The sequence below is a fragment of the Rattus norvegicus genome, chromosome 3, assembly GCF_021556685.1.
Source record: "Rattus norvegicus strain SHRSP/BbbUtx chromosome 3, alternate assembly SHRSP_T2T, whole genome shotgun sequence".
NCBI classification, from domain to species: domain Eukaryota; kingdom Metazoa; phylum Chordata; class Mammalia; order Rodentia; family Muridae; genus Rattus; species Rattus norvegicus.
In genome coordinates, this window is record NC_141536.1 from 28,992,842 (window position 1) to 29,002,498 (window position 9,657).

Sequence of the window (9,657 nt, forward strand, 5' to 3'; positions counted from 1 at the left end):
TAAGATTTATTTAATGTCTATGTAGGTTTGGCATTAGAATGTCACCTTATTCATTAGTATTCGGTGGGTGTTAACCATTGTGACTATTGTTACTGTCATTACATTTGAAGATACCTTCAAATGTTACTGTCATTATATTTGAAGATACCTTCAAATGATAGGTTTTGGGGGGATTTGAAGAGAATGGTTGCTATAAAATGGTTCTCAGTTGGGAAAACTGTTTAGGAAGGATTAGGAAGTGTGGCCTCCTTAAAGGATGTGCCTTACCAAGAGCAGGATTTGAAGTTTCAAAGGACTCACACCTTGCTGAGTGTCTTTTTCTTTCTTTCTTTTCTTAATCTTATTTTATTGGCTATTGTATTTACTTTTCAAATGTTATCCCTCTTCCCAGTTAAACTCCCTATCCCCACCCCCATACCCCTGCTTCTGTGAGTGTGCTCCCCCACACACCCACACCCTCCTGCCTCAGTGCTCTAGCATTCCCCTGCTCTGGATGTCTTTTTCTATATCTCATTCTTGTGTATCAAGAAGTACTCCAGCCTGATAGTCATGGATTCTACCGCTCTAAAATTATAAACCCCAAATAAACTCTTCTATAAGTAGCTATGGTGATGGTTTCTCATTGGAGCAATGGAAAAATAACTAAAACATGTCCCTTGCAATATCCTATCTGAAGAATTGGCCTGTCCAGTCATGAGTGATTTTGAGTTTCCTCAGTCTGACTGAGAGGTTGGGAACCACACCAAGGGAAGAAACAGTTGTGTTAGAGAGGCTGATCATCTCACAGGTCAGACATTAATCACAACAGCAGTGCTTCTTCTTTGGGACTTAACAGTCCTACTGCCAGGGCTTTTCAAAATCTGGATGACAAGCCCCTACCCAGACTGCTTTGAGAAATATCTAGGCAGGGCCATGGCCTCCATATTTTCGGATATTTCCACCTGGTAGCCATGTGTAAATGAGGTAGCACGCTACCGCTCTGAAGTTTTAAATCCCACACACCAACTCTTTTTTTTTCTTTTAGAAAAAAAAAGCATTTAAGATTGAGAAGAGGCCGATTGCCATAAAAAGCACGTTAAGGAAGCGTTGTGAACAGGGTGCTTAACTGACCCAATGTTATCTCTCCTTGCCCTTTCTTCTATGGATGAATAAAGACAGATAGTAGTTAATTGCTCTGCAGCGAGATCAAGGTCAGTCTTTTGTGCTGAAGTCTTAGAACTGGGTTAAACAGTTAGACACCGCCTGTATCACTCTTCTTAACCTTGACTAGGGTCATTAAATGCAGTTTCCTAAGTGTAGTTGCTCAGGTCAATCACCTGAAGAGCAATTTAAAGCCTAAATTCCCAAGCTTCCCTCCAAAGGTTTTGAATTGGTGAGATTAAAGTGCATCCCAGGAATCTAGGTTATTTGAAAATGTCACAGATAATCCTAATGATGTCAATATCATTTATTCAGTGTAGCTAGGCAGTAAAATGATGTTAATGTTAGTGATCTGAAAATGTTGACATAAAAAGATGAAAACAGTAGGTAATTGTTTCCCTTCTGACATCTAATTTATTAAACAGGCATGCCACAGCCGTGTCTCACCTGAGAAAATAATAGTTTTTCTCTCTCCTTTGTGGAAGTTTGACATCATGATTATCAGTAGTTTTAAATATTATTGTGTTACTGTGACAGTTTCTCTCTTTGTTTAGAAATTTTAAGTGCCTTAATAGATAACTGATCCTAACAATTCTTTATATAGTAAATATAACTTCTATTTCTAAAATTATGAATCAGAAGCCATAGTAGTTAAATAATGTCATTAAAACTATACAGCACAGAAAAATAATGATACCTGGATTAGAAGACAAGTCTCTGTAATTCCAAACAAATTTATTTCCAGAACATTCTATGTCTAGTAAGAGCAATTGCTAACAAGAGTTAGTGGGAGACAAAAAATAGCCCAATCCAAATTCTGTTGTTTTTACATGTATTCATTTAAACAAATGGGTTAATTGGCTTTTATTACTATAACAAAATACCTGAAGCTGGGTGACTTATTTAAAAAGAGGTTGACTTAACTCATTGTTCTAGAGACTTATGCAACTGTAAGTGGTGGGGAGGATTTGGGGACAATACAAAGCATGATAGGTTAAGACGCATGACAGGAAGATCATAAGTGTATTTCTTTTAGGTTTAAAGGATCTGGAAGTATACCTTCATGGGCATTGCATCCTGCTGACGTCATCTAATACTGAGTACCTCCCAAAGGCTCACTTCTAAACATTTGGTGGGCTAAGTTTATAACAAATTAATATTCCCTAGCACATGACTCCTTGAGGGACACACTAAAATGATAAAATGATAATGATACCCAAAGGAGAGAGGAGAGAGAGAGAGAGAGAGAGAGAGAGAGAGAGAGAGAGAGAGAGCGCTAGACCATTTTATAATAAAGAATGAACTGTGGGTGATAAATACCTGCTTTAGTCATCGGACCTAAGAGGCTTTTTAAGCCTCCTGCACATATCCTTCCCACTTGCAATGACTTACAAGATCCTGGTAAATTCCTCTTTGATGACGGTCTGACTCATTGAATAAGGTATTTCAATTGATCATTGAGTAAGTCCTTAAGAAGCTGACATTTAAATCTTCAGACAAGTTTGGAGTTAACCTTGGGGGTTTTCCAAAGAACCTCTGTTTCCAGACACTTAACCCAATTAAAAAAAAGAAACCAGCAACAGTGACGTCCAAAGGGGAAATCACTGTCTGATGGATAACCAGCGTCTTTGTTACCTGAAAGCCTTGTTTTCTGTACTGTTGGTTTTTCTGGATATTGTAAGTCTGTTATGGGCAGGTTTGGTTTGTGGCCTTAAGGTACAAAAGTTCTGTGGGACACCAAATGACCTTCTGCAAGCCTGTAAGAATATAAGGGCTCCTTATACTTTACTATTATTGCCCAACAAATTGTTTACTTTACCCTGATCATCACCATCTGTATCAACTCAGAGTCTGACATCTGGACGTTTCAGAGACTGGAAATAGGGGAATAAACTGTGATTTTTTTTTCACTCTAACCAAATTTGTCACTCGGTATAAAAGGAGTTGCTTAAGCCTGGCTTCTTAATCACAATCACGTAGCTCAGTGTTTCTCAACCTTCCTGATGCTTGAACTCTTTAACACTCTTCCTCATGCTGTGGTGAGCCCAACAGGCAAATTATTTTTGTTGCTTCTTCATAACTGTAATTTTACTACTGTTAAGAACTGTAAATATCTAATGTGTAGGATGTCTGATAGGTGACCCCTGTGAGAGAGTTGCTTGGACCCCATTCAATAGTTTAATGAAGAGGTCATTTAATAGTTTATTAAAGAGATCACAACCCACAGGTGAATTAGATGAACAATGAACCTTGCTGCTCACGGTCTTATTACTTGTTCCCTCAGAGGAGTACGGCAGGGAATTTAGGTGTGTGGAAATTAAGGACTAGCTTGAAAGTACTTTCATGGTGAAAGAGAAAAATGTATCTTCTTCTCTGATTTTGGGCTGTGAGATTAGAAGAAATAATCCTCCAAAGGGAGAAAACTTCTAGCTTTCCATCTTTGTCCAGCTTTCTTGTTCAACAGGTACAGCAGGAAAAGAAGAACCAACAGCGCACAAGATACATTTGGAGAGATTTAAAGACAAATGTATGCTTTACCACGTAGTGTAGATGAGAGCACGCTGTCAAGCTAACAGGACAGCGGTATATGCCTTGTTCACGGGGGCATATACCGTACTGTAGTGGAACTATAGCAATTTTGTAAAGAAAAGTAGTTTGAAATGGGATTGTGTTTTGCACATTTGGAATCATTACTTGCTTAAACCCTCTCCCAACATTATTGCCAGAATAAGTGTAAAGGATCATGCTACTTGACCTCAACATTATTTTAGGGAAGTAGAATCAAATGTACTTCATACTATGCAAACTCTAATTCTTTTCATTAAACTGTAAACTAGCTTATAGGAGATTCACTCAAAATACATAAAGTCACATCCTTACCAGTAGTACAACTATTCCACATTGTTCCAACGAGTTGTGCGATCAAGGGTAAATCAGCAGCCTTGATTTATAAATTTTATTTATTATCCTTGTAGAAACCATCGCTGCTGTTTTATGGGTTTATAGTGTGTCTCTTTCTATTTCGTTGAATCATGTGATAGCCATATTCAGTCTTTACCCTGTTGAATAAAAGGTAGTGTCCAAAGGGGTCTAGAAAAGTGATATTAGGTGCCTATCAACACAAACTGTGGAGTAAATGGTGTCTGTCAAGACTTTAGATTATTCTAGAAGTAAAGCATCTCGAAGGACTGTCTTTGATTTTGTCTTTTATGGAAGAGGACAATTTGAGGGATGGTTGAAAATATGATTGAGAAGACTAAAATATTTTTCATGTTTCATGTTAACTAAACGATGCAATAGTCTATTTCCAGTGCTAATGTTCACAAATAAATATTTAGCAGTTATCTGAAGGGCTTTAAAGTTTACCACTATCCTCGACAGTCTAAGAAGTTTATCTGGGAACATTTTGTTCTGTTCTGTTACAGCTAGGAATCCCATGAAAGACACACTGAACTAAAATCTGCTCAATCACCATACTTATCAGGGATTTTAAACACCTAAAAGTGTTAGCAAAACTAAGAGGTAGCTGTGTCATTGCTGAATTTGGATTTTCTCTATTAAAATGAAGATTTGAAGTTATTTACAAGTATAACAAACATTTGTTTAAATAGCTCAAATAAATTTGAATGCCAGAGTTAATCTGGTAATGTTGTAAGTTTGACTAATGACATCCTCAATGACTCTTTGAATCTGTGGGCACACATTCTGAAGACATGTGAAGAAAAAAATATTTTCTTTTTTAGTGTTATTTTAATTATTGTTTGGCTTTCTGCATTTAAATTTTCCCTTAGAAATCGCATATTTCCATTTGTTTTATTCAGGCTGTTACAAAACTCCAGGTCACCTTGTCAAAATTCAGTAATTGGGGAAATAAAATTTTAGTTTTCTTCTTAAAATCCAACCATAACAATGGCTTTAATCTCCCAATTCAAAAATTCTTGAGTTTTCTCGGACCAAATGACCCCCCGGGAAATGGGCCATTGTGGTGAGGAATGTGCGGTTCCTCAATAGTTAGCCTGTCTTATCAGAATCCTGGAACTTACCTTGTGACAGTCAAGACAGTCAGATCGGTCACAATTGAGCTTCACCACTAGATGTGATGTCTGATACAGTCTTCCAAATCACCCAACTAGAAGATTCTAAAACTTAGTAATCAGAAAAGAGGAAATTGTTTTCTCAACAGTATAATTCAGAGACCACAAGCAAAGGTCTTAAATTAAAATGGAAGAGTTAATTTACACATTTAAAATGTTCAGAATCATGTAGGATGTGTTTTGGACCTGAAAACACTGTAACCTTTAGTGTTAAGGAAAACGTGTCTTGGAGAATTCTTACCAAGGCTGTAAGTTATCTAATGCTGAGTACTTTTGTTGACTATCATGATTCCTATCCCAGATCTTTGTATTAATTATTTTTGTATTCGTATTATTGATTCTTGATTCCAAACATTATCAGGCTTTATGAAAAATTTAAAGCCATTCATAATAATTCACTCGTTCACCTAGTCAAATTCTGTTTCTCTATTTGAAAGATACTCCCTTTAGTATATTTTTAAAGTCATAGCAACTAAACATTTATGCATTTAATCTTAAGCTTTTATTTTTATTGGATTTTTTCTTTATTATTTTTACTTTAAAACTGTGTGCGTGTGTGTGCGCGTGCACATGCGTGTACGTGCAGAGTACTTATGGCTACCAGTAGGAGGCAATGGATTCCTTTGGAGGCTCTGTCATAGGAGTTGTTCACTGCTTTATGTCGATGCTGGAAATCAAACTTGGGATCTCTGAAAGAGCAGTATCTCTTCAACCCCCAAACTTAAAAAGAATGCAATTGAAGTACATGTGTGAAAATTAAATTCAATGTAGTGTAACTGTCACAGGCCAAGGCAGTTCTCATCACTAGTAAAGGTGGCAACAAATAAAACAAAAGTGAGATTGTTCAGTATTAAAGAGAAACAACTGTGCACATGGGTAAACTTGCCATGTCTTTGGCAACAATTATCCATTTTGGAGACTTGGCAAACTGACACCTCGAATTTTATTTTACATAATAGAATAAAAATTCTAGCCTCCTGTGTGTTATCCTATCTCATCTACTTTGAATATGTATGGCTTATTTTGACTGTTTATTGTTTTGCTTTTGGTTTCTTCTTAAAGTGTCTGTGATAGACTAGAGCCCTGTGATGTCAGATGAACACTCTGTGGCCCTGGTAGGATCCGAACTCTGGATTTGCATGACTTAAAAACAACTGATTGTACATAAAGTTTGCCCTGCGTGTTAGAAAATCTTAGCTTTAGCCTTGGCAACTTGACAAGTACAAGCATAATATTAATACCAGATCAATATACTTAGCATGTCTTAAATAATTTAAATAAATTGTCTTACAACGAGTTTGATAATTGATTATTTTAGTTATAGCACTCACAAATTTATCTTTTTCTAAAACCACTACCATATATGAGACCATGAATGTAGGCTTAAATTATAATTCAGAAAAAATATATCTATGCATAAAGCATTTATTTCCTGCTCCTTCTCTCTCTCTGCAGCCGTGACTCTTCATCAAATGAATATAATAATCACACCAAGCAGATATGGCTGGGTTAAAACACACTGAAGTCTCGTGTTTCCAGGACTTTGAATGAAAGTCGAATGATCCAGTCTAACCACTCATCAGAAGTACATCACGTGGTGTGTCTGCCTTACACTCAAATGACACCAGAGTCGTTGAGAGTGACTTCAGAAAAATAAGGTGGGCATAGAAACTCACACCGCGGTATATGACTATGTGATTTCCTCCAGAAGTTAGTATAACCCTTCTGCAAGGGAAGGAGGATGGTGGCTTGCAAAGTATAATCTGTTCCCCTTGTGACTAAGACCAGCACTAGCAGTTACCTCAGCTTTGGTTTGATTCAGGAATTCCAACCAGGCTCTTTTCTAAGAGCCTAGTAGTCCATAATCCTATAGAAGAACCTTGCTCAGCGTCCATGTTTGAACCAAAGTTGTAGATGCCGGATGGGTGATGATTGGTTTACTGGTGGCCCACAAGAAGAACATCATTCAGATCAAACTCCACACAATCTGTCCAGACATTGCTGCAAACTAACTCAAGGTATACAGAATATTTGTTATAGAAAGTTATCAAGAGCTCTCTCTATAGTCCTACTGTTTAACTTTCTAGCATGTTAAAAATTGAGCAGCTATTTCAATTCTGCTTCTTGCCAAAGTTCAATGAATGCTGTGAGAGAGAGGAAGGGGTTAGAAAGGAAGTAAGAGTTGGTGAGGTCAAACTGTAAGATACCTTGGTCCATAAAGAGGTTTTTGTTTGTTTTTGTTTTGTTTTTGATTTAAAATGTTTCATTTCAATCAGACAAACCTGCTTTGACTTTTAAAAAGACACCCATAGTAAGCTGAATTAAATGCAGAAGTGTACTTTTCTTAGGGTGTTCATGCCATGTTTATTTTCCATATTCCTTATTAAAAAATATGTCCTGCTATTACAGAGCATCTTAGACATACTTAACTCGGAGTGAGGCCCGCATAAGAGCACTGCTTAGGAAGTATCAGCTCCTCAAATGCCCATCCCCCACTGTGCTCTCCCCAGTAATGGGCGATGCCGCTGCTTCTGACAGGTGAGTCCCTGCATATCAATTTTCCCATACATGTCTTCCAGCACACATATTGTTTATTATTCTTTCTTATTTTCTCTCAGAAGTAGGGAATGTTTACCTTTTGAAAGGCCAATCCCTCTGTTCAGTTTGTTTCCTGTTTATATCACAAATAGTCTGCAAACTCGGTCCAGCTTTTGTTCTGCCTTTCTACCCTAAGTAGTGTATGAAGGACCACATTTCTCAAAGAAGGATAACATTTGTGTACGATATTAACTAGTATTAAATAGTTAGTGGACCAAAACAACTCTCATCTTAATTGTCAAAAATCTCCTGAATTAATTTTCAACCTTAAAAAACTACACATGAGTAAAGAACAGAAGAAAAATTTAATGTAAATATTAGTTTTGCTATCATTAAACACCATAGGCACAATATACTCATATCCACAAACACACAAATGGCCACACACAAACACACACACACATACATACACACACACACACACACACACACACACACACGATGGTTAATAAAATAAAGACATTAATAGTAAACGATTCACAAATAAAAGCATAGGCTGGGATTGGGGATTTAGCTCAGTGGTAGAGTGCTTGCCTAGGAAGCGCAAGGCCCTGGGTTCGGTCCCCAGCTCCGAAAAAAAGAACCAAAAAAAAAAAAAGCATAGGCTAATTGATAGCTTCCTTTGAAGTTATTGCTGATAAGTTAGTAAAGTACATACACAAATGGATACACAAAGCACATACATGTACACACATACGCATATAAAGATCACACACATGCACTATAGAGACATACACAGACTCAGGCACTAATATGCACACATACATATATACATACATGCATTCATACATACATGTATGCATGCATATATACATACATAATACATACACACATGCATACACAGAGACATGCACACACAAGCACATACACACCTACACAGAGACATATACACTGACTTAAACATACATATGCACACCCATACAGGCACACAATAACCTATACCAAAGCTTCTTGCACAAAATTCCATCTCCACATCTCTGCAGCCATTTTACTTTTTACTACTATCTTACACATATATTATTGTAAACACAATGCTTATTGAAACTTTGTCTGTTTTAGAACTTTGAACAGTTAAAGCTGAGAGCCTTGGACAAGTGGCTCTAGTATTCTGGAATAGAAACAGGTTATAGCCTGCAGACACAATATATGATAGAAGATTGAAGGCATCCATGAGTGGGCAGCTGCAGACACAGACAAAGTTTGACTTCACTCTCTCCTAAGTCAAGTGAAAATGATATTATACCTGAACATTGGACTACATACCAAAATAGGAACTGGTATCTTTCTTGTCGAGTGGGGCCTTCTGAGCTCACTACTCATATGGTGGGTGGGAGTAGACTAGAGAAGAGCTACAGACACATTGTATGGAGTTTGTTTGGGGCTGTGTACACGTGAGAGAGTTTCCTTCTCTTGAAAGGAGAACTAGCTAGAACATTGGCAGCACAGGATAAGGGGAGGCTGCAGCAGGAAACCAGTCTGTGCTCTCATGACAGTCTGTGCTCTTTGCATCACATGGAAGCTTCAGAGGCCTTCTGTGTCATGGGAACTGCACCCCTAAGAATCTGTTGGGCAGACAGCCAGAGGAGGGAGATGAGAGAAAAGAGAGGTCAGCCATATAGTGCATCATCCATCCAGTAAAACCTCAGAGACTCGGGGGCTCAGAAAACCCATAAAATGATCAGATTTGGATGCCTGCCACACAGCCCTTCACCAATGTTGACACCCAAGGGAAATCCAGAAATAGCAGAGAGAAAGTCAGAGAAAGAGTGAAATCAGGGAGTGAGCACAAGCAAATCACACCACGACCCTTTCTTGTCATGACATC

The 9,657-nt window shown here is 37.7% G+C and overlaps 1 long non-coding RNA gene across 3 annotated transcripts in view; it reads left to right on the top strand.

Moving 5' to 3' along the window:
* Positions 1–9,657, top strand: part of LOC120101545 (uncharacterized) — a 44,743-nt gene that overhangs the window by 26,977 nt on the left and 8,109 nt on the right. For all 3 annotated transcript variants that reach the window (XR_015684329.1, XR_015684327.1, XR_015684328.1), the window contains exons 2-3: positions 6,690–6,892; positions 7,644–7,772. This is a non-coding gene — a long non-coding RNA (uncharacterized LOC120101545). The remainder of the gene's footprint in view (positions 1–6,689; positions 6,893–7,643; positions 7,773–9,657) is intronic.